The sequence below is a fragment of the Bos indicus genome, chromosome 13 (genome assembly GCF_029378745.1).
Source record: "Bos indicus isolate NIAB-ARS_2022 breed Sahiwal x Tharparkar chromosome 13, NIAB-ARS_B.indTharparkar_mat_pri_1.0, whole genome shotgun sequence".
NCBI lineage: Eukaryota > Metazoa > Chordata > Mammalia > Artiodactyla > Bovidae > Bos > Bos indicus.
Window position 1 is genome coordinate 21,203,095 of NC_091772.1, and position 25,820 is coordinate 21,228,914.

Below are 25,820 nucleotides of genomic sequence, written 5' to 3' on the forward strand. Positions count from 1 at the left end.
ACATATATTGAGTCAATCCCTAAGAGATAAGTGTTATGTTTTCATATTTTACAGATAAAGAAACTGAAGCATAAATTGACTAAGTAATTATCTTTATCTTCTACATGCTAGATGAGATTCTCAAATTTATTCTCTTCATCAATAAGCTATTTTCTGAAATGCCTATTTCTATGTTCGTTACCTCCAACATATATTTTGAATTTTTAAATCTTTTGTTTTAAATGTTCACATAATCTTCCTCGTCTTATTCCAGTTTATTTCATTTTCTTCTCTCTCCACCACTGGTGTGCATGAAGCACTTCTATGAAAGAAGCCTTTTCTTACAGTGGCTCATTCTCTGGATCTTTAGGATAATGTTCCTTTCACCTTTTCTTACTATAATATTTAAGGTGGCATGTTTATTTTTCCTTGTGGATTGAGGTCAGTAAATATAAATGTTTATATTTATTTATTGAGGTCAATAAATAAGTATATCAGGTGCTCACATCCCTGCTCCACTTCTACTTGGATGATGTTAAACTTGTCTTCAGTCAAACGCAGAGTTTGGTGATAGGAAGAAGCAGTCCCATTTTCAGCTCTATTCCATGGTACTAACTGGCCCTTGGATCTGCCAACTTGATGACTGTGTTGATGACTTGATGCAGAATTGTGTAAGATACAAGCACAGCCTGAGCTATAGGGAGCACTTTCTTCCTAATGCCATCCTCACCTTCAGTGACAAGCTGTGAAGACTTTATCTTGTGGGTCATAAAGTAAAAGTTGCTCAGTCATGTCTGACTCTCTGCAATCCCATGGACTATATAGTCCCTGGAATTCTCCAGGTCAAAATACTGGAGTGGGTAGCCATTCTCTTTTCCGGGGAATCTTCCCAAACCAGGAACAGAACCCAGGTTTCCTGCATTGCAGGCAGATTGTTTACCAGCTGAGCTACCAGGGAAGCCCATAATGTACCCCCAAATCAGTATCTTTGGGTCATGGTGCTTTCCAAGGGTTCCTCCACTGAAAAGACGATAGAGAGATCAAAGCACAGCTTGGCAGTAATAAAATGACTCCTTGTTCTTTGCTAGGCACAGACTGAGCAACTAAAGTCTGCTTACACAAGATGTCGAAGCTTGTGTATGTTTCTCTTAATCTGCCTGAAACTATTATCTGAAGAAATTTCTCCCAGTCTCGGGCTGCTGCTGCTGCTGCTGCTGCTGCTAAGTCGCTTCAGTCATGTCCGACTCTGTGCGACCCCATAGACGGCAGCCCACCAGGCTCCTCCGTCCCTGGGATTCTCCAGGCGAGAATGCTGGAGTGGGTTGCCATTTCCTTCTCCAATGCATGAAAGTGAAAAGTGAAAGTGAAGTTGCTCAGTAGTGTCTGACTCTTCGCGACCCCACGGACTGCAGCCCACCAGGCTCCTCTGTCCATGGGATTTTCCAGGCAAGAGTACTGGAGTGGGGTGCCATTGCCTTCTCCGAGTCTCAGGCAATAGGTGGATTATCAGTCTTAGTTTAGAGTTTCTGAGTTTTCTTCTTTTGGCAAGTGAGGGGTGGTGGTGTATCAGACATACCCATACAAGAAGTTATTAAAAAATAAGTTACTTTTAAAAATAAATTTTAAAAAGTTAGAAGCATCCATCATAGTTTAATTCAAAACATGTGTACTGAGTGACCACAGAGTACCTCTTATCCCAGGCTTCAGATAAAGCAGTGAATAAGACAGTCATTACTGCAGTGTCTTCCTGGGCCTTGGAGGTTAGGAAGTGAAATGTGGTCTTAATTAGTTATTACATATGCATTGTGAGGCTATGAAAATGGAAGAAGAGGATATCAGGTATATTCGCCCAAGTAAGGTATCACTTCAAAATGCTCAGATAAGCTACCTTCACCTTTCTCCATGTGAGGGAAAAAAAAAAAAAGCTCTGTTTTGTTTTTCTTTGGCTTGCTTTGCTTTTGAGAGTTCACAGTAATTATAATCTCCTGAAAACATCAAAGATTTTCTCCCGTAAGCGCTCAATCAAAAAGAAAAAACAGAACACAGTAGTGGTGTTAATTCTAGAAGGTTCCTCTACTCCCCTACGTGTTCATAAAAGAGGAAACTAATTAGCTACTGTGATTACACTTCTTTAAAGAACTGTTTTCCAATTGGACTTTCTTGTTAAACTATTTTTTCCCAGGTTCTTTTCTTTCCATGTGGGAGGAGGAAAGGGATAAGATTGGTTATTCCAATGCCAACATGCCAAAAACACTAACAGTTTTTCTTTGGTAAAAAGGAAACCAAATGACAGATTGATATTAATGACAACATAATCACAGCAAGCAAACCAAGGGAAACAGGTCACTTGCTATTGTGAGAAACAATGCATATATAAAACACCATGGCAAGCATCACAATGAACAAAACAGATGGAAAGTTTGAGGTTTTGAATTAGCTTTCCACTTACAGATGGATTCAGTGGAACACCCTTTCCTTCATTATTTATTTTAAAAAATATATATCTTGAAAATGTAGCATCTGTTAATAAAATCACAGACCACTTTAATATGTGTGCTCTGTGTTTAGTCACTCAGTCATGTCTGACTCTGCAACCGTCTGGACTGTAGCCTGCCAGGCTCCTCTGTTCATGGGAATTCTCCAGGCAAGAGTACTGGAAAGGGCTGCCATTTCCTCCTGCAGGAGATCTTCTCAACCCAGGGATCGAACCCAGGTCTCCCACATTGCAGGCTTTACCGTCTGAGCCACCAAGGAAGCCCCTACTTTAATATGAAAGAGTGTAATTAGTACATACTGTTACAAGTTCTAGGAAGAAAAAGAAAATAATTGGACAAGGCTTTGTCATATATTTTTGCTATTGACTGGGTACTATTCAACATCAGTACTATATTGTATTTATAATTGCCTGATGCTGGGAAAGATTGAGGGCAGGAGGAGAAGGGGGCAACAGAGGATGAGATGCTTGGATGGGATCACTGACTCAATGGACATAAGTTTGAGCAAGCTCCAGGAGATAGTGAAGGACAGGGAAGCCTGGCGTGCTACAGTCCATGGGGTTGCAAGAATTGGACATGACTTAGCAACAACAACATATAGATTACCATTATTTGAATGGGAATTTAAGGACCTCTATGATGAAAATGTTCATCGAGCCTCTCCCATTGAGTCTCTACCTAACCTGCTCTTTGGAGGAAACTAAAAAGGCACACCAAGTACATTTCAGAGTAGCAGTACATTGCAGAAGCAAAAGGGCAAAGAGAGAAATAATCCTTTTACTCACCACTTGTTATAGAACAAACTCAAGCATTATTATTGAGTTTATATAGGATTGTTCTTTTTGGAGAATTCAAAATATTTTCCCACTCTTGAAACAATTATGCATTCACAGCATTTCTGAGATGTAAAGAGTCTACTGTGAATATTTGCAGACAAAGGTATTGAGGGTTTACATGATTTACTCAAAGTCATCCAGCTATCCAAAGGAAGAGAAAAAGAAGGTTTTAAAATTTCCAGCTGTTCAGGTTTAGCACAGTTTTGTACAGTCCCGTATAAAACATAGTGAAATGTTAATTCCTGATTGTGGTTCATCAAGGTGAAGCTTTGCTGCCACCAAAGTCACCTCCATCACAAAGGCAGTAAAGGTAAAGAAAGTAGTTAAAATTACTCTGAAAGCTCTCTGTGATAGCCTCTAATTTGCAGATATGCAGGTTGAGGAGATGACTGGGTTGTTCTGCAAAAGTTCAGGGTGAAAACCCTCAGAAGAGCCCTCTCTCTGTCTTCCATAGCCTGTTAGCCATGGAGTGTGATCGTGGCTGGGTTCCATGGGCTGAGGAGCAGGACTTTTAATGGGATCTCAGAGGAGCACAGATGAGATGAGATGGTTGGATAGCATCACCAACTCAGTGGACATGAACTTGCACTAACTCCAGGAGATAGTAAGAGACAGGGAAGCCTGGCATGCTGCAGACCACAGGGTCACAAAGAGTTAGACATGACTTAGTGACTGAAGAACAACAAAGGAGAATGCTAATGATGAGTCCAGTTTGGAAATCACTGGCTGTAAGTGTTAATTTAGTTTTAGGATGAATGTCTCATAGCCTTCATGTATCTCAAAGCAACCTTGTTTATTAATCTAAAGTTTTCATATAATAACTTTTTAAAAATAAGCACACCTAAAGAAAAGTAAATATTCAATGCATGGTGTTGTTGGATATTTTTAAAGATTTTTTCTCTTTTTTCTTTCTTATAAAAGAATTATATTTCTAATGTATTTATTATAGAAAATTTGGAATTCAGAAGTACATCAAATAGAAACACCTCAGAAGTAATCAAAATTAATATGTTGCTATACCTTAACTTTAAGATTATACTGCCTGTGTACTATCAGAACACTTCTTTTTGTACTTACCATGAACTTATTTTTGCACTTCATTTAAAAGGTTATTTTTTTAATGGTTTTAAGAATCATAATACTTTGTTCTTTGGTATTTTTAAATCAGTTTTTGTTGAGGTATAGTTGCTTTATAATATTGTATTAGTTTCTACCGTACAGCAGAATGAATCAGTCATACATATACATATATCCTTCCCATTTGGACTTCCTATTCAGGTCACCACAGAGCATTAAGTAGAGTTCCCTGTGCTATACAGTAGGTTCTCATTAGTTATCTATTTTATACAGAGTATCAATCGTGTATATGTGTCAATTCCAATCTCTCAATTCCTCCCACCCACCTTGACATCCATACGTTTGTTCCCTACATCTATGTCTCTATTTATGCTTTGCAAATAGGATCATCTGTACCATTTTTCTAGATTTGACATACATACGTTAATATACAATACTTATTTTTCTCTTTCTAACTTAACTTCACTCTGTTTGATCAAAGGTTATTATAAATAATATTAGTTATACACATACCATCGAGTATTTACATATAATTCAAAGATCATTATCTAGAGTCTTGGCAGATAAACAGAAACCTGTTTGAGGTTGATTGTATTAATTCCCTTTCTCCTGTAAGATATCAGATCTTCTTAAACTACTGAAGGGAACAGCTAGCTTGAGCCCTCCCAAAACTTAGCCATTAGGCTCTTAGCTTAAACTTTAATTTTCTACATTTTTCTTCCATTTAATATATCTAAGAATTTTCAACCCCATTTTATAAGATACATTTGCTAATCTACATCAACCCCCCCACCCACCTCCATCCATTTCCCCACACTCTTTCCTCATGTCCCCCAATCTGTGTAGTCAACAAACTTTCTCATAGCATCAGCAACTTCTAGAATGACTTACTCCCCCTCCTTTCCACCACATGAAACAGTTTGTGCCTTGAAAACTGTGCCCTCTGGCTCTGCTGCTTGCCACCCCTCATTGTTCCCAGCATCTGCCTCACTGTGTTTGATTTTGGCTTTCATCTGTATTCATTTCCAGTCCTGTAATCATTCTTAGTGGCCTAAGGGTTAGTGAATATATCCTCACAATACTCTGTCCTTTCAATTCTCTGACTTCTTCCCAGTTAGCTTTTCTTCTCCACTTGCAGATCTCTTCTTTCTCATAGTCATATCCTGGACACTGTCATCACCTACAGCTCCATTATTTAGATTTCAACTTTCTGCCTAATACTTCCAGACCACATAATCTATCACTGCAGTGTCCACTGCAGTACTCTTCCTTCTTATTCAGATCCCCATACCACTGACTCCAAAGTAGTTTTTACATTCTTCCTCACTTCCTCATGTATTTCTGTACATTCTTATCAAAGTTCAATTCTGTGGTCTATGATTAAAAGTCTTCTCTTGATAATATTGTCAGTTCCCATTCACATTTTCCTCTGAATTATTTAGGGCTTCCCGATAGCTGAGTTGGTAAAGAATCCACCTGCAATGCAGGAGACCCCAGTTCCATTCCTGGGTCAGGAGGATCTGCTAGAGAAGGGATAGGCTACCCACTCCATTATTCTTGGGCTTCCCTTATGGCTCAGCTGGTAAAGAATCTGCCTGCAATGTGGGAGACCTGGGTTCGATCCCTGGGTTGGGAAGATCCCCTGGAGAAGGGAAAGGCTACGCACTCCAGTATCCTGACCTGGAAAATTCCATGAACTGTATAGTCTATGGGGTTGAAAAAAGACACGACTGAGCGACTTTCACTTTCCGAATCATTTACTGGGGAAAACACTACTTCTAAATGTACACAACTCCCTCTCTTTTCTGTGAATATACCAGGTCAGCTAAATGTGGATGAAGAAGATTATAAAAGGTGGGAGGTTGTGCAAATGCATTTACCTCTATCTCTTTTCCAGACTCACTAAAATAACAGCAGCAACAAAGCATGAAAGGCATGTAAATCCACAAGGCCTCAGTAGTGATGAATAGACAATAAAAGATAAGAGAAGTTGGTAGCATTTTAGGAAGGAAGCATAGGTAAAGGATGACTTGCCCAAGTGGAACTAGCTGATGCCTAAACATCTTCAGAAGGGGCTTCCAATGAGCCACAGGTGCCTTCACCCCATTAGACACCCTACAGCAGGGGTCGTCAACCTCTGGAATCTAGTGCCTGATGATCTAGTGCCTGATGATCTGAGGTGGAGCTGATAAAGTAATAGAAATGAAGTGCACAATAAATGCAATGCACTTGAATCATCCTGAAACTAACCCCCCACCCCATGCCATCCTGCACTGCCCCTGGTCTGGGGAAAAATTGTCTTCCATGACACCAGTCCCTGTTGCCAAAAAGGTTAGAGTGCTGCTTTGTAGGGCTCAAAAGTTGGAGGACTGAGTACTTCAATGGCAGAATGGAGCACTAAGTTGGAAAATAACTTGTTGAAAGCCTGTAAGGGACTGTCAGCCAAACGCCAGCTGTACTCACCCATTCAGGAGATCAAAAATTCTCTGAATAAATTGTGCCAGCACTCTGAATGCCAGAAGAGCAGGTTCAGTGGAGAACAGTCATGAGATGCTGCTTCAAGAATTGCCAGTTTGCATTTTTAATGGTGAAACCTTATTTTTCTTTTCCTTTCCTTCACAGCCCCCAGAACTCCAGCAATTTATTTTATATCTTCCCTATGCCAAATTTCCACCCCCCACTACAGAGACTGAATCACACCAGAATAAAGACCTATAAATTCTATAATAGGACAGTGCCAAGAAAAGGAGGCTTGTTGCCTTAAATTGTAACCCGTCAGTCAACCAGCTTTGCCCATCCCAGAGACCCAGTGATCATCTTTTCAGGCCTTTACTCTTAAATACACCTAAAAACCCAAGAATAACCAAATGTAGAGGAGGGTCAATGATATAAAAGACAGGTAGAAGTCATAATGTAAATCAAAAGATTCAATAGAAAAATGAAGTTCATATAAAACAGTGTGTGGATCTAAAGAAAAATATTTAATTTGATTTAATGTGTTCAGAGAGACATAAAATTTATTATACCTGATGTCTATGAAAAATAGAGAAAAAAAGCTTAAAGAAATTTAAAATGTTTCTCAGAATTTTAAAATATGAGTAAAAATGTTGGCAGATGAAAGCAGAGCATTCTCCTTAAAATGGAATATAAGGGCTAAAAAAATATGTGATGAAAATAAGAACATTTAAGGATCAATTCAGAAGGTCAGTACCCCCAAAAAATGAGTTGCAGAAAGAAAGAACAGAGAAAATAAAAAGTAGGGAGAGTTGTCAAAGAAATCTGTGCAAAAACCTTCCGCAGACTGATGAAGTGAGAGGTACGGTGGATGACAAACGAGTCCTACAAAGACTCTGCCTGGGGGAATTTCAGAAAACCTGAGATGACAGCACTCTCCGTGAATGTAACAGTTCACATACACAGAAGAGGGAATAATCCTAGAAATACTGGAAACTAGAAGCTAAGAATGGAGAGATCTACAAGGTAATACATCTTTAAGTTTATTTATTTATTCGATTACATGATTGTCAAACCTGAGTTCCGAACTAAAAATGGAAGGAGTGTAGTCTTTAAAAGAAAAGATTAAAAAATGAACATCCCATGTATTCTGTGCAAATGGGGGAAAATGGGGGACAGGACCAAAGAAGAGGGCAGAGTGGGATTCAGGACACAGGGCTGATGCTCAAGAGAAGTCCCAGAAAAGTCCCTGGAAAGGAGGTCCAGAGAACAAGCATCAAGTTTGGCCCAAAGAATCAACACAAAGGGGCTTTGGAAGTCTCCAAAGGAAATAATGTGCTAATAGTCAGTCTGATGGGCTTGCCAGGTGGTCAGTGGTGAAGAATTTGCCTTGCAGTGCAGGGTTCTATTCCTGGTCCAGGAAGAGCCCACGTGCCATGGAGCAACTAAGCTCATGGGCCACAACTACTGAGCTGTGTGAGTCACAGCTCACACAACCCGTGAGCTGTGACTACTGAGCCCATGCTCCACAGGAAGAGAAGCCAGTGCAATGAGAAGCCTGTGCACTGCAACTAGAGAGTCGCCCCTGCCCCTGCTCTTTCTGACTACAGAAAAGCCCGCATGGAGCCACAAAGACCCAGCGCAGCCAAAATTAAGTAATATATAAATTTATAAATAAGTGAATAAGTCTGATATTTTAATCTAGTGGATTAAATTTTATTGAGAAGTTGTTGGAGAGTTTAAGAATTGGCCCCAAAGCCCAGACAACTTGGCAAATTAAAATAAATCAGATCATTAGCTCCAGAGAAAAGAACAAAAAAAGTAAATGAATGGTTCACTTTCATACCCTATTAGCTCGGCAGTTAACAGCAATATTTATGTAGTAATAGTTATTATAAACTGTGAATATGGATTTAATCATATGGAGTGGTGGAGGAAGGGTTCTAAGACACCATGACTAAGGAGCTGCTGGATATATAACACAGTGAAACTTTTAGCTATAACAATAAAATAGATAAATCAAAAAGCACCACATATGAATATCATTAATATAAATAGAGGAAGAAACTGGAAGAACTGGAAGAAACAGGAAGGAGATTGAAAGTATTTGCCTTGGAGCTTAAGACTTTTAGTTCAACTTGAGTTTGTGAACACTTATGCATGTAATGTTTTACTGAAAATATAAATATAGCAAAATCCCCTTGATTACACACACACACACACACACACACACACCTGTGACCTCAGTGAACATGCCCTTACATGTTTGTAGACCGAGTGCTTTTTGAATCAGAAATTACTCCAGTTTCGTGCTCTTTCCTCTCCTCAGTCCCCCCACCCCAAAATACCATCTGTGGCAACTACTCACCCTCAAATTTATTGAAAAGATTTATTAGAAGAGAACTCCCAAAAAGCCTTTCCATTAGCAAATGACCTGTTCTCATGTTCCCTATCCTCTCTTTAAAAAGATCCTACTGCCCATGGGCTCTGAAGGCAGCCATTTCTCCTCATCCTAGAATTTTTATTTCATCACCCCCTCTCTCTTTATCAGACATTAGCCTCTCCTTACCTACTGAATCATCAACAAACATGCTCTTGGATCTATACCCTTAAAATAACGCAGCCCTCACTAGCTCCCACTTTCTATTCCAGCTCCCAGTATCTCCATCTTGTCCACTTCAAAGAGGTGTCCACGCTCACTCTTGCCAACTGGGTCCTTCCGTCGGCACTGCAGCCTCTCTTAGTTCAGTGCAATTCAGTCGCTCAGTCGTGTCCGACTCTTTGCGACCCCATGAACCACAGCACGCCAGGCCTCCCTGTCCATCACCAGCTCCCGGAGTCCACCCAGACTCGTGTCCATCTCTAGTCCACCATAAACATAGTTACTGATAAATTGCTTATTATCTCCACAGCCCCTTCTCTCAATAAAATATATACTTTGTGAGGTTAGGACTTTGTCTTTTATGCTCCTGTCCCAACTTTGGACTTGGCACCTGGCCCTCAATAAATATCTTCCAACAAGGAAATTAAGTATCAAATGTTTATTTAAAAACAACACAACGATTTTTATGAAAGATGTTTTAGAGAACATTGTAAGGTCCACCATATACAACATACAGTGTGACAATGACTTAAATATTTTTAAAACAACGTTTGATTTAATAGAAATGTAAAATAAAATCAAATGAAAACATATATTTACTTCCCACTATAATCTGTTTATATAATATATATAAATATGTTGTTTTTGTTCAGTCGCTAAGTCATGCTTGACTCTCTACGATCACAAGGACTGCAGCACACTAGGCTCCTCTGTCCCAGAGTTTGCTACGGGAGATATATTTTACAAATTAAATATAACATTCTACAAAAATAACTTTATTTTTAGGATTTAGGCACATAAGCACAACCAATACATGCTGCATGTCCATTCTAATTGCTTAAAAATTCCATTGTTAGTGCCTGTTTATTTCCTTGCAAACATAGTAAGGTGCTCAGAAATAATTCAAACTACACACACACACACACACACACACACACATATATATATGTTTTTAATTTAATGGGAAATGCTTAATTCTCTGTAGATTGGATGTCATAAAATCTTCTAATGTCAGGATTTATTGTAACAGAAACAGATGAAACCTCAGGAGAGTTGAAGCAACATTTCTTTGGTAAAGATCCATCAGCATCACCGGCTTGTTCTTGCCCTGACTTTTTCTTTTTTCCAATTTCTTTCTCCCGCTGTGTACCTAGAATATCCCCAGCCAGGTGGTTAATGACCTATTATCCTTAAAATTTATGAGATTTTCACAAGGTGAAATAGCCCCTAACAGAGTCATTTTTCTTCCATCGCTAGCCACACCACCCTATCCTTATTCAGAGCTTCCGCCCATATAGGCAGCCATCCAGAGCTCCATCCTCACCAGGTGTTACGCACGAAGAACCATCATTCTTCATTATGTCCAAGGGCGTGAAGTTTTAAGGGATCAACTCATACTCTAACAAAGAGATGTAAACAATGGAAATATTTGTGTGTGTGCAGCAGAGAATTTTTTTCTGAATTATATGAGGATTTTTGTGCATCTTTGAGTGAGATTGACCTATGATTTTTTAAATAATTTTATTTATTTATTTTTGGTTGAACTTTGTTGCTACACACAGGCTTTCTCTAGTTGCGATGAGTTGGGGCTACGCTTTAGCTGTGGCGCATGCGCTTCTCGTTGCGGCGGCTTCTAGAGCACAGACGCTAGTACGTGTGGGCTTCAGTAGCTGTGCTTCCCAGGCTCTAGAGCACAGGCTCAGCAGTTGTGGCACACGGCCTTAGCTGCTGCGCGGGATGTGGGATCTTCCCAGACCAGGGATCCAACCGTGTCTCCTGCATTGGCAGGCAGATTCTTTGCCACTGAGCCCCTTTACCCACTGAGATTTAGCCCGCTGAGATTCTTTAGCACTAGGGAAGCCCCTGATCTATGATTTTGTGGGTGTGCTATACTTGATTTATGTAGCAGAGATATGTAACTTTATGCAGCAAATTAGTTAACCTTTTTTTCTTAAATCATGTTTAGAAGGACATATATAACCTGGGAACTACCTGTTTATTAAACATTTGAAAGAATTCACTAGTAAACTGATCTAAACCAGGAAATATATTAGGAGGTTTTTCATTAATAACAAAATGGATTTATTTTTACATATTTTCTATGTTTAGAAGAGTTTATATAACATAAAAATTATTTACTCATTAAGAACTTGAGAAAAGTCATCAGTACAGTGATTTAGAGAAAGAAACTTTATCGGAAGGACTCTGTGGATGACTTAGAACAATAGGTTCTTCTGTTATATCTTTTACTTCTCTCTCACAGGGTCCTCTGCTTCTTGTACCATTTGATTTCTCTTTTCCCCATGGATTAAAACTACATACCCAGGGAAAAAGGAGTGTTTAATAAATCCTAAAGCACAATGTACTCTTGCACATTGTATTCAGATTGCTGGTAATTTATTTAGGATATTAGCATCTATGAGCAACATTGTTCTCAGCTTTTCTTCTGTGCATATTTTTTAAGGTTCATTACTAGGCAAGCATTAGCTCCCTGAAGTAAATTGGGTAGCTTTTTATTTTCCGAAACAGCATGTAAAGCATGAGAATTACCTTTCTTGAAACTTTGAAAGGACAAAAACAGCCAGATAGCCTGGTGTTGAAGCAGTGTTTAAGGCTTTTTCAATATCATATGTATTATTGAACTTATCTGGATTTCTACCGCTTACATTAATTGTATAATTTGTAGTATCATTGCAAAATCATTTATTTCATGGAAGTTTTCAAGTTTCTATTTATAGTTTAATATTTAAATATGTGTGTGTATATACATATAAACAAAAATTTATTCTTTATACCTTATATATTTGCATATTCACATTTATACTTAGAAGTATATTTTAAATATATGTATATAATATATATGCTTATGCGTACATGTGTGCATTAAATTTGAGTAGTCATAAGTGCAATGAAGAAATCATTAGGGTAAGCAGGTTGCAATGAAGAAATCATTAAGGTAAGCAGGTATGAAGGCAGTAATGTATTTTTGATAAATTTGTTAAGGCCTCTCTGAGAGAGTGTAATTGGAGTCCAGATCACAATTCCAGGAAAGTGCAAGCTATTCCAAGATTTGGGCAAAACTGCTTAACTGTCAGAAAGGCATGAAGTCCCTGAGGCATTATGTTCCTAAGTCCCTTAGGAACATTATGAAGTCCCTAAGGCAAGAACAAGCTTAGTGTATTTAGGGAAGAGCAGTACCAGACAGGGTGACAATATACAGCCTTGACATACTCCTTTTCCTATTTGTAACCAGCCTGTTGTTCCATGTCCAGTTCTAATTGTTGCTTCCTGACCTGCATATAGATTTCTCAGGAGGCAGGTCAGGTGGTCTGGTATTCCCATCTCTTTCAGAATTTTCCACAGTTTATTGTGATCCACACAGTCAAAGGCTTTGGCATAGTCAATAAAGCAGAAATAGATGCTTTTCTGGAACTCTCTTGCTTTTTCAATGATACAGCAGTTGTTGGCAATTTGATCTCTGGTTCCTCTGCCTTTTCTAAAACCAGCTTGAACATCTGCAAGTTCACGGTTCACGTATTGCTGAAGCCTGGCTTGGAGAATTTTGAGCATTACGTTACTAGCGTGTGAGATGAGTGCAATTGTGTGATAGCTTGAACATTCTTTGGTATTGCCTTTCTTTGGGATTGGAATGAAAACTGACCTTTTCCAGTCCTGTGGCCACTGCTGAGTTTTCCAAATTTGCTGGCATGTTGAGTGCAACACTTTCACAGCATAATCGTCCAGGATTTGAAATAGCTCCACTGGAATTCCATCACGTCCACTAGCTTTGTTCATAGTGATGCTTTCTAAGGCCCACTTGACTTCACATTCCAGGATGTCTGGCTCTAGGTCAGTGATCACACTATCATGATTATCTGGGTCGTGAAGATCTTTTTTGTACAGTTCTTCTGTGTATTCTTGCCACCTCTTCTTAATATCTTCTGCTTCTGTTAGGTCCATACCATTTCTGTCCTTTATCGAGCCCATCTTTGCATGAAATGTTCCCTTGGTATCTCTAATTTTCTTGAAGAGATCTCTAGTCTTTCCCATTCTGTTGTTTTCCTCTATTTCTTTGCATTGATCACTGAGGAAGGCTTTCTTATCTCTTCTTGCTGTTCTTTGGAACTCTGCATTCAGATGCTTATATCTTTCCTTTTCTCCTTTGCTTTTCACTTCTCTTCTTTTCCCAGCTATTTGTAAGGCCTCCCCAGACAGCCATTTTGCTTTTTTGCATTTCTTTTCCGTGGGGATGGTCTTGATCCCTGTCTCCTGTACAATGTCACGAACCTCCCTCCATAGTTTATCAGGCACTCTATCTATCAGATCTAGTCCCTTAAATCTATTTCTCACTTCTACTGTATCATCATAAGGGATTTGATTTAGGTCATACCTGAATGCTCTAGTGGTTTTCCCTACTTTCTTCAATTTAAGTCTGAATTTGGCAATAAGGAGTTCATGATCTGAGCCACAGAGTACATCATGAGAAACGCTGGGCTGGAAGAAGCACAAGCTGGAATCAAGATTGCTGGGAGAAATATCAATAACCTCAGATATGCAGATGACACCACCCTTATGGCAGAAAGTGAAGAGGAACTAAATAGCCTCTTGATGAAAGTGAAAGTGGAGAGTGAAAAAGTTGGCTTAAAGCTCAACATTCAGAAAACGAAGATCATGGCATCTGGTCCCATCACTTCATGGGAAATAGATGGGGAAACAGTGGAAACGGTGTCAGACTTTATTTTTGCGGGCTCCAAAATCACTGCAGATGGTGACTGCAGCCGTGAAATTAAAAGACACTTACTCCTTGGAAGGAAAGTTATGACCAACCTAGATAGCATATTGAAAAGCAGAGACATTACTTTGCCTACAAAGGTCCATCTAGTCGAGGATATGGTTTTTCCAGTAGTCATGTATGGATGTGAGAGTTGGACTGTGAAGAAGGATGAGCACTGAAGAATTGATGCTTTTGAACTGTGGTGTTGGAGAATACTCTTGAGAGTCCCTTGGACTTCAAGGAGATCCAAGCAGTCCATTCTAAAGGAGATTGGTCCTGGGTGTTCTTTGGAAAGAATGATGCTAAAGCTGAAACTCCAGTACTTTGGCCACCTTGTGCAAAGCGTTGACTCATTGGAAAAGACTCTGATGCTGGGAGGGATTGGGGGCAGGAGGAGAAGGGGACGACAGAGGATGAGATGGCTGGATGGCATCACCAACTCGATGGACGTGAGTTTGAGTGAACTCCGGGAGTTGGTGATGGACAGGGAGGCCTGGTGTGCTGTGATTCATGGGGTCGCAAAGAGTCAGACACAACTAAGTGACTGAACTGAACTGAACTGAGTACCAGACAACATGTGTTCTAATAGATTACAGTGCGCCTAGAACAAGGCCTGGTGTATAATGTGGATTAGCCAAAAAGTTCATTCGAGTTTTTCCATAATATCTTATGAAAAACGCTATAGAAAAACAAACGAGGTTTTTGGCCAACCCAATAGGAGACATTCAGTAATTACTCACTGAACAAAGAGTACAGGGTTTAGACTGTTTTTTTTTCTCAGTTAGATGAAAGGTCATTAGGAGATTCATTGTTGTATAGTGAACAAGTACAGGACCTCATTATTAATAAAGGTCCAGGTGAATCCTAAACACCCATGAACTCCCATCCTGGCCTTTGTGGGCACTCTGGTTAGTGGACATCCCCTTCAGAGCTGACAATTCATTGTTTCTTCCTTCTAGTTTTCAGCCTTACCATCTTGTGTGCTTTTGTATGTATTTCAACCCACATATATTCAACGAAGGAGAGAAAACAAGAATAAGGCCTTGCTGGAATTAAGTCAGAGTTTATGTTTTAAAGGAAAATTCTTTTACACTTCATAGAATGACAGGAGAAAAAGTTCAAAAACCTATTTCTTGCTAGTTTACACTCCACAGCAAAAACTTAATGTCTTTATCTTCTTCATCCTAAAACAAGACTGGTTTCTATTGACTTGCAGCCATTTTCAATTGCCCAGTTTGTGAATTATTTAGTTTCTATGTTATTTCCTCTACCTTTTCCCCACCTTTCATCTGACTCCAGGGAAATATTACTTCATAACAGTTGGAACAAAAAAAAAAAAGAAAGAAAGAAAGAAAGAAAAACTAAGTGGGAAGCTCAAAACATCAATTTCAGGAATTCTTTTTTTTTTTTTGGTATCACATCAGTTCCGTATATGAACAAAGAGGAAACAGAAACATACTTTTTATCTGCTTTATTTCTATTCTGAAGTAATTAAAATTGTTTCTCCTGTAATCATTTGAAGTAACATGTGAAAGTCTTTCTTCCTATATTTGCAATTCTGTGCAACTTAGCTATCAGTTCAAGTGGTGGTGATGGCTGTTACTTAGTTGCTCAGTTGTGTCCAGCTCTTTTGTGACCCTATGGACTGTAGCCTGTCAGGCTCCTCTGTCCATGGGATTTTCTGGGCAAGAATACTGGAGTGGGTTGGCATTTCCTACACAAGAGCATGTGATTTACATTTACAAGTTATCATCCCCTAAGGACAAAATCTGACCATACATACGCTGCTTTTGGTTAGCAGGGCAAGAAGAGAGACACAGATGTAGAGAATGGACTACATCTCTAGTGGGCTCGGGGGAGAGGGAGCCAGGGAAGAATTGAGTGAGTCTCAGTGACATATATACACTGCCAGTGTACAATAGCTAGCTAGTGCGAAGCTCAGCTCAGCTCAGTGCTCTGAGATGATCTAGAGGGCTGGGATGGGGGTGGGAGGGAGGTTCAAGAAGGAGGGGATAGATGTATATCTGCAGCTGACTCACGTCATTATACAGCAGAAACTAATATACCATTGTGAAACAATTATACTCCAATAAAAAAGAAAAGAACAAACTAGTGGTTACCAGTGGAAGAGGGAAGGTGGGAAGGGGCAACCAGGGGTAGGGGAGTAAGAGGTACAAACGGTTATATATAAAATAAGATACAAGGCTATATTATACAACACGGAGAATATAGCCAACATTTTAAAATAACTATAACTGGAACATAAACTTTAAAAATTGTGAATCACTCTATTGTATACACGTAAAATATAATATTGTATACACGTAAAATATAATATTGTATACCTGTAATATATAATATTGTGTACCTGTAACATATAATATTGCACAGCAACTATACTTCAATAAGGAGAGGTCTATATTCCTAAGGAAATGGAATATAGTGAGAAATTTACAAATATTCATATGGTACAATGACAAGAACACAGGCTAAGCATTTTGAGAACCTGAATTTGCCACTTACAAAAGCATTGCTCTCTGAGCTTCAGTTTCCTCTCTGTAAAGTGGGGATAATAACACTTACCTTAAGAGGGGTTCTAAGGCATCAGTTCTCAAAGTGTGGCCTCTGTTCAGCATCACTGAAAACTTGGGAGAAATGGAGTTCTGGGGTCACTTCCGACTTAGTGAATCAGAAACTCTGTGGATGGGCCAGCCATCTGTTTTCACAAACATTCCAGGTCATTTTATTACACACTAAAGTTATAAATGACCATGACTGTGGCTAAACAGATACTATTTGGACTCTGGACTTTCATTAAAATGAAAGTGTAACACACTGCCCACGTGTTAACTCCCATTGCTGTGATGCTAGTGAATATTTTCAGCAAATATTGTCTTTGAGCAGGATTGTGCTAATTGGAGCATACAGGAGTTAAACAGGTATAGTCTTTACCTTAAAAAAAATCCATGGTCAAGGAAGATTTATAAATAAACCAGCAGTTGCGGTGCTGTATGTTAAGAGCTATCTTAGGAGCCTGAAGAATCTCCTAGAACCAAAGATGGTCCATTTAAGTTAGGCAGGGGCATGAAGGAAGGCTTCCCAGGGGATGCTGTTTGGTCTGTGTCCTTAAAGTGAGTTGGCTAGGTTGATAAGGATTGAATCCATTTTCCAGCTAATGAGAATAGATATCCTGGAAGGTCCTAGGAGTATGAAAGAGTATCTTAGATGAAGGGGGCTCAAATAAAGATAGAGCGAGTGTGAACAAAGGGAGAATGGAGATCAAACCTTCCATACCATCAGGAGGCCCTATTGGAGAAGAGTCTCCATGTGAAACCTCTTCATCTAGATAGGATTCTCATAGCTGCAGAAAACCAGCAAAGGCTTGAATCAGGGAAGTTATATGATGTGACATCAGTTTCTTAAGGCAGGAAATCCAGTTCCAGTACTAGAGCAAGGAGGGCCTTTGGCCATGTGACCAAAGCAGGATGGACCAGAAGGACGTATGGCTGAGATGCCTAGCAGGTTAATTGATGGAACTTTGGTGATTGAGATGATCAGCGGTCCCTAACCTTTATGGCACCAGGGGTCAGTTTCGTGGAAAACAATTTTTCTAGGGACTGAGATGGTGAGGTTGTTTTGGGGATTATTCAAGCACATTACTTATATTGTGAACTTTATTTTTATTATTATTACATAAGCTCCATGTCAGATCATCAGGCATTAATTCTTGGAGGTTGGGGACCCCTGGAGATAATGAAGTGGAAGAATGGATATGGAATTTCAGAAACAGTTTTTAACCTATATATCTTTCTTTTAACATAAAATTCTTCTCTCTCTCTGATGCTTGAAATGTCATATTTCAAAACAGAATTAAGATTCCCTTTCAAGAGTTTTCAAAATTGTTAGGAAAAAAATGCAGTCAGATGTGTTTGCCTCATTATCTTGAATCAGTAAGACGTATTGGATGAGGTCAGCTAATTAAAATCTAAAATATTCAAATGTCAACATGTTATGAAATAGCCATGCCTCTGCATTATCACTTAGTTTGTTTTTTATTACTTTAGAATTATTTGAACAACTCATATTGCTCAAAAAGGACCGAGTAAACCCCCTGCTGGCTCCCACCAAATTAATCCATGAACACATGCTTGAAAATGTGTGGCTCCTCATTTGTTTTTCCTGGCAATGAGAGAGATGAGCTGGGACCAGCACACAGATGACAGAAAGGATGGGAGGATCTTTTGTTCCAGGTGTTAGTGAGTAATGAATGGGTGTTCCCAAGCGCACCCAGAAATAAGCTGTTATTCTATAACTCCTCCCTTATTACCTACTAGTAGCAGAAGACCTGTAAGAATTTAGGAAAGATTAGGATGCTGGCTGTGGCTGAAAGAGTCTAACTACATTTTATTTCTCCCTTTCTCCTGTTTGTGTTAAGAAAACAGGCCCCTATGCATGGATGGAGTGGGAGGTTTATCTTTCTCTTTCAGGAGGGCTCTACCTAATACTTCTAAATGTTATAAAATATGCTGCAGCTAATTAATCAAGGAGGAAATTAGTCCAAACGAATTAATCACTGGTGCTCAATGTGGAATTTCAGTGCTTTGTGACTCAGAGATTATTTAGTTGTTTCTCCTGCTTTCTTGTTTTCTGTTAAAATGAATTCACGCATGTCAACACGGATGGCTCATTAGGGGCTTACCTCCATTGTCCCACTCCCCTTCTGCTGGCACAGGCTCGCCATAGGGATTGGGTTGGCACTACTTTCTCCCTCCTTGGAGTACTTCCAGTGGGTAGAAACCACAGGGGATGGGGGAGGGGTGTAGAAGTGTTCAACACAGGCAGTGAGCTCCTTAAATACCTGCTCTTCCTTCCTCTACCTGTGTGACTGGTTCAAGAACCTCCAGGTAAATTTGGGTGTAATAATGCTTTTTAAGTGACATAAGTGATAAGTTATGAAAGTCGAAGCTGTGAACCATGGCTTTTCACTGTCTCCTAAGATTTACTGATGCTCAGGCAGGGGTGGAGACAGGACTGTTGTTAGATGCCAGCTCCCCGGTGGGTCAGTATGTTAGGGCAGGGAATGATCATAACCATGGTTTATATAGAAAGCAGAAGGCTGGGTATCAAAAAGCCTGACATAGATAATATTTTACAGTTAGCAACGGGCTTTCATGTGCATTTTTAAATTCAGTTCTCCTACACATCCTGTGAGATGAGTTGTACTTATTACTCTTTATAAATAGGAAACTGAATTTTTTGTGTGTGTATAACTATTGTGTAGTATTTTGAAAGTCTAGATGAATACCATGATTTTTCTTTAGTTGGGTGGAGAAAAGTGAAGTCAAAGTGTTAGTGTTGCTCAGTTGTGTCTGACTCTTTGCAACCCCATAGACTGTAGCCTACAAGGCTCCTCTCTCCATGGAATTCTCTAGGCAGGAATACTGGAGTGCTAGCCATTCTTTAGGCAGGAATACTGGAGAATGGCTAGCCATTCTCTTCTCCAAGGGATATTCCCAACCCAGGGATCGAAACTGGGGTTTTTCTTTTTTGTGTGTGTGTGTGTGTGCTTACCTTTGTTTGTTTGTTTTTTAACTACTGTTGCTTTTGTAAGAGGAAAAATAATCACCTTTTAATTAATGAAAAGTATGTCTCCTCTCTAAATAAATAAGTAAATAAATAGTAAAATCAAGTGATCTGACTCTCCTAAAGCTACAGAGCTAGAAAGTGGCTTAGTCTTGCTGAATGAATCCAGGTGCCCTGATTCTCCTTTCTTAGTCTTTCTCAGCACCACATCTGTCTCCTCTACACCTAGATGTTTGCAGGGTAAAACTTAATGTGATAAACGGACGTTTTCAGACAATGAAGATCAGACCCCAGTGTCTCTCCTAACAGACAAAAACTGAAGTTAATGGCAATTATAAACAATTATATTACAACTTTAGGAAGAATGTGGGAAGCAAAACCATGTAGTAAATAGAGCATCAGCTGAGAGCCAAACAGATACAGTGTAAGGGCTTGTTCACAGAGTACCTTTGGTGACTTACTGCTCAACCACTCTGGGCCTTTATTTTCTCAACTATGAAATGGGGAAATAACTTGTATCCTTGATATGGGTGTATCACAAATCACATATTAAAGTATTTAGAATATTGTTTAGCACATAGGATGTGCTCAATCCACTCCCTGTTGGGTTTAGTATATTGTAGTTTTTTGAAGCATGAATGTCACTGTAGAATGATATCAGTTCCTATAACAATATTCATAATTTTAATAATCATAAAGTGTTACTGTAAACATGCCTAGTAAAAAAAAAACAAGTCTACTACTAGAATGCTAAATGATTAATCTGCACTATTTTCAAAATCCCTTCCTTCTGAAGGAAGTTCCCTTTTGCAGACTTAAAAAACTATAGAGTAAGTATTTCTGAAAAAAATATACTTCAGTAAAGAACTGGGAAATCTAGAGGCTAGATTAGCATCCCATTAACAATATGAACATAATTCAGACATATCTCTCCAGATCCCATCAGTCATTGATGGTTTCTACATACTCAGATGGCCATTTTTTCTGACTCATTGTAATATAATATATACATAAATACTTCATGCTCTGGAATAAATACACTTTAATGAATCACTTGTTCCATACATGTCTGGTTGTGATTATACATTTTTCACTTTCTGAGTCTGGAGAAATAGATTCTGGAAGCAGTTTTTTCATCTTCTCCTTTAGCATTTTTTCTTTCCCTTTCTTACACTTCATATACTTTGTTTTCTATTTTGTTTATTACTTATGTTTAAAAAAGGTTTTTATCTCCTAAGTTTATGCTCCTGCCAATTCTCTAGCATATCTCGGCCATCCTTTTTCTATGTGGCAGAATATCTTGTATGTAGTAGACATTCAATAAATATTTTAAGAATAAGGGATATTGATTTAATGAGGAGAACTTCAGGGATCAAAATGGAAGAGTAGGAAAATGGGTTTTGCATGTGTGTTCCTAAAAGAAGACCAAACTCAAACTGGCTCAAATGATAAAGGAATTTATCGACTCATGTATCTAAAAAGTCTGAATGCAGAGCAGACTTGAAACAGGAACAGACTTTCAGGTTGAAATGCCATTAAGATTGTTCTTCCCTTTCTCTATGATTTCCTAGGCTATGTCTTCCCAGTAGGTTATTTTATCCTCAGGCTGGCTTTTGTAGAAAAATGGTAGCTTCCTAAGGCTATATTCTTCCTTGTTCACATCAGAATTGGGCAGAGGATAATTCTTACCACAAATATCCATCAATGTGTACCCACTGGTGACAGAATTATTTCTGGACAACTTATGTCCATGTCTGTCTATGAACCAATCCCTGCTGACTGGGAATGCTGTCTGGTAATGGACAGGGTCCTGAGGCAAAACACTGCACCAAGGAAAATGAGATAACCCTAGACACAGGCTGGGGTTCCATCTCAACCAAACCACAGAAATGCTTATAATTTGATGGAGGGAAGGGAAGGAAGATGGGTGTTTCAGTGAATTTGGGGCAGGCAGTCATAACACACATGGTAATTGAGTAGCAGCTTGAACTTCCATTGTTCTAAAATAAAGCTGAAATGCTTCCAAATGCCCCTTGGAAGAAAAGCTATGACAAACCTAACAGCGTACTAAAAAGCAGAGACATCACTTTGCTGACAAAGGTCCATCTATCTAGTCAAGGCTATGGTTTTTCCAGTAGTCATGTATGGATGTGAGAGTTGAACTATAAAGAAAGCTGAGCACTGAAGATTTGATGCTTTTGAACAGTGGTGTTGGAGAATACTATTGAGAATCCCTTGGACTGCAAAGAGATCAAACCAGTCAATTCTAAAGGAAATCAAGCCTGAATATTCATTGGAAGGACTGCTGCTGAAGCTGAAGCTCCAATACTTTGACAACCTGATGTGAAGAACTGACTTATTGGAAAAGACCCTGATGCTGGGAAAGATCGAAAACGGGAGAAGGGGACGACAGAGGACGAGGTGGATGGGTGGCATCACCGACTCAATAGATATGAGTCTGAGCAAGCTCCGGGAGATAGTGAAGGACAGGAAAGCCTGGCGTGCCACAGTCCATGGGGTCACAAAGAGTTGGAAATGGCTGAGCGACTGAACAACAAAAGATAAAGCTGAAATGCTCCAATGTTAAACTCATTAGGTATATGAAATAAATGAGAAAACACACAGCCTCACATTAACTCGGAATAAATTAAATTTTCCTCAAAAACTTTTTGCTTATGCGTACTTTCTAAATAAAAAACAAGTTATTTTTGACATTTTGTCAAGCTTAGCAGGTAATTTTTTTGATTAAACTGTTTCTTATGACTCAGTATGAAAAAGACTTCCAGAATAATTTCATCACATCTAACGTTTCTTTTCTTCTTGACATTAAAACAAAACAAGCCTTCTCATTTAGACTGAGATATCCTAGTCTTTGGCTTCCCTGTTGGCTCATTGGTAAGGAATCTTCAGGAGACACAACAGATGCGGGTTTGATCCCTGGGTCAGGAAGATCCCCTAGAGAAGGAAATACAACCCATTCCAGTATTCTTGCCTGGGAAATCCCACGGACAGAGGAGCATGGCAGGCTATAGTCCATGGGGTTGCAAAAGAATCGGATACGACTTAGTGACTAAACAACAACAATAATCCTAGTCTTTAGCACAAATATTATATAGTGTTTATCATCCTTATATTAATAGATCTTGTTGGGTTATACAAGGGTTATACAACCCAACCCATTCAGTCTTGTCTAATCATAATGTAGCTAAAACATTACCTAGAAAAGATGATTTGGTCTTTAATTTTCAAGCAAATAGGGTGAATCTCATTGCCCCATTCTTTTAGGGATCTCACTCTTGGTATCAGACAGTTATACAGGACTCCACACACCCATCCAACTCACCACCCAGCCAACCAGCTTTTCACAGCTGTGCCTGGAACTCCCCACCTGGACTGGTATCCCCTGGTTGGCATCTGCTTAGGCAAAGCACACCAGGTTCTTTCCAATAGATCATCTACTTTCCCTTTTTCTCCCCACAAGAGCCTTCACCTTCCATCCCCAACAACTGTTAAAACTACCCAGAACGCTGCCACTGAAAATAACAATCTGTGCCTTCCTTCTTCAGGAAAAGTCACTCTTACTTTTCATTTGGTATGCTACTGTTTCATTTGGTATCACTTCATGGGAAATAGATGGGGAAACAGTGTCAGACTTTATTTTGGGGGGCTCCAAAATCACTGCAGATGGTGACTGCACCCATGAAATTAAAAGATGCTTACTCCTTGGAAGGAAAGTTATGACCAACCTAGATAGCATATTCAAAAGCAGAGACATTACTTTGCCAACAAAGATCCGTCTAGTCAAGGCTATGTTTTTTCCAGTGGTCATGTCTGGATGTGAGAGTTGGACTGTGAAGAAAGCTGAGCACCGAGGAATTGATGCTTTTGAACTGTGGTGTTGGAGAAGACTCTTGAGAGTCCCTTGGACTGCAAGGAGATCCAATCAGTCCATTCTACAGGAGATCAGTCCTGCGTGTTCTTTGGAAAGAATGATGCTAAAGCTGAAACTCCAGTACTTTGGCCACCTCATGCGAAGAGTTGACTCATTGGAAAAGACTCTGATGCTGGGAGGGATTGGGGGCAGGAGGAGAAGGGGACGACAGAGGATGAGATGGCTGGATGGCATCACCAACTCGATGGACATGAGTTTGAGTGAACTCTGGGAGTTGGTGATGGACAGGGAGGCCTGGCGTGCTGCAGTTCATGGGGTCTCAAAGAGTCAGACACGACTGAGCAACTGAACTGAACTGAAGTGAACTGATGCTACTACTGATGATTTGCTAGTGAAAAATAAATAGATGAATGAGATATCTAAGCTTCACATTGCACATGAAAAGGAATAGAGAGGATGACTAGCCTTTAAAAAAAAAAAAAATCTCAGCGATCTTTAAGATTGACTGTTTGATCTCCTTGCATTTCAAGGGAACCTCAAGAGTCTTATCCAGTACCACAATTTGAAAAGCACTGATTCTTCAGCACTCAGCCTTCTTTATGGTCCAACTCTCACACTCTCACATCTGTACATGACTGCAAGAAAAATAATAACTTTGATTATACAGAGCTTTGTCAGCAAAGTAATGTCTTAGATCAAGTCAGTGTAAGGCAAAATGTGAAAGACTGACATGTAGACTCACACTGCCAACCTGAGAACTGATAAAGAATACTTATTAAGGCTTATGAGAATAAAAAAACAAATAGACTCTGATCTTAAACATTTCTGATTTATTTTAATTTGAATACAGACATCAAAAACAACTAAATTGTCTTAAATTTCTACTTTTTAAAGAATATTTACTAAGGAAAGCAGGCATTCTTATGGTCCCCCTTGAACCTCTAAGCTTTTTATATTTAAGGAAGCTATTGCTTTTTTGAAGAAATTGCTATTGTTTATTCAGATTTTCAAAATCAAAAGAGAGATTGAGAAAAAAAATTAACTGTGTGCTGAAGAAACATTACTTCTAACACATAGCTTTTAAAAACATGCATTCAAAAGCCAGTTTTTAATCCAGTTTTGTCACATGTACTATGAACTTGGCAGGAAACTCAACCAAACCCGTCTTAATTTGTATCCTGTTATTTCTGGTAAACAAGAATGTATGTATATATAAGCTTTCACATTCATATGCAAACACATTCTACCAGAGAAATTCTGACACTTATACTGCTTAGAAATAAACCTCGTTTCCCTTTGAGGCATGAGTTAGTCTCCAGTTCTGAGCTTTCTGAAGGCCATCCATATCAGAGCAGATGTTCCCAGTGTTACAAATTTCATCACGTATGACCCTAAATAAAGCAGAGATAGTGAAATCCTATAGGATTGATGGTATTTCCAGTTTGATTATTAATCTGATTCCACATCTATGAAATTGAAGGATCATCCCCTTATAATGAGAAATAAAAATACTCTCTGATTTATATTTATGTTAATCTATTATTTGAGTATTCTCTCTTGGTATCTGAAAGAACTTAAATCCATTCACTATTGAAAAATATGCTAGCTTTAGAGTTTGAGATAAATGAAAAAGTAAAGTGAAAAGTGAAGTCAACTTTTGAAAATAAGAAATGAGTCTTGTTCCCCCCATCAGTTCAGTGCCATTGCTCAGTCCTGCCTGACTCTTTGCGACCCTGTGCACTGCAGCATGCCAGGCTTCCCTGACCATCACTAACTCCTGGAGCTTGCTCAAACTCATGTCCATCGAGTCAGTAATGTCATCCAACCATCTCATCCTCATCCCTTCTCCTCCTGCCTTCAATCTTTCCCAGTATTAGGGTCTTTTCCAATATATGGAAATATGGAATTGGTCTGCCACAGTAATCAAAGGAACTGTGGAACACAAGAATCGAAGGAAATATATTCCAATATATGGAATATGGTTCCCACCAAATAGATAAAGAAATCAAGCCCCCACCTTACAGATAAAACAAGGAGGGAATAAATATTGAAAAAAAAAATTCTCTTAAACAATAATGTGAAAATAATAAAATTTAAATTTTTTTTGTTTTGCTTTATCATTTTTGGT

General features: G+C 39.0%; 1 protein-coding gene across 1 annotated transcript in view; it reads left to right on the forward strand.

Moving 5' to 3' along the window:
- The window catches only part of MALRD1 (MAM and LDL receptor class A domain containing 1), a 553,710-nt gene that overhangs the window by 496,200 nt on the left and 31,690 nt on the right, over positions 1-25,820 (forward strand). The gene's annotated exons all lie outside the window — the stretch shown is intronic.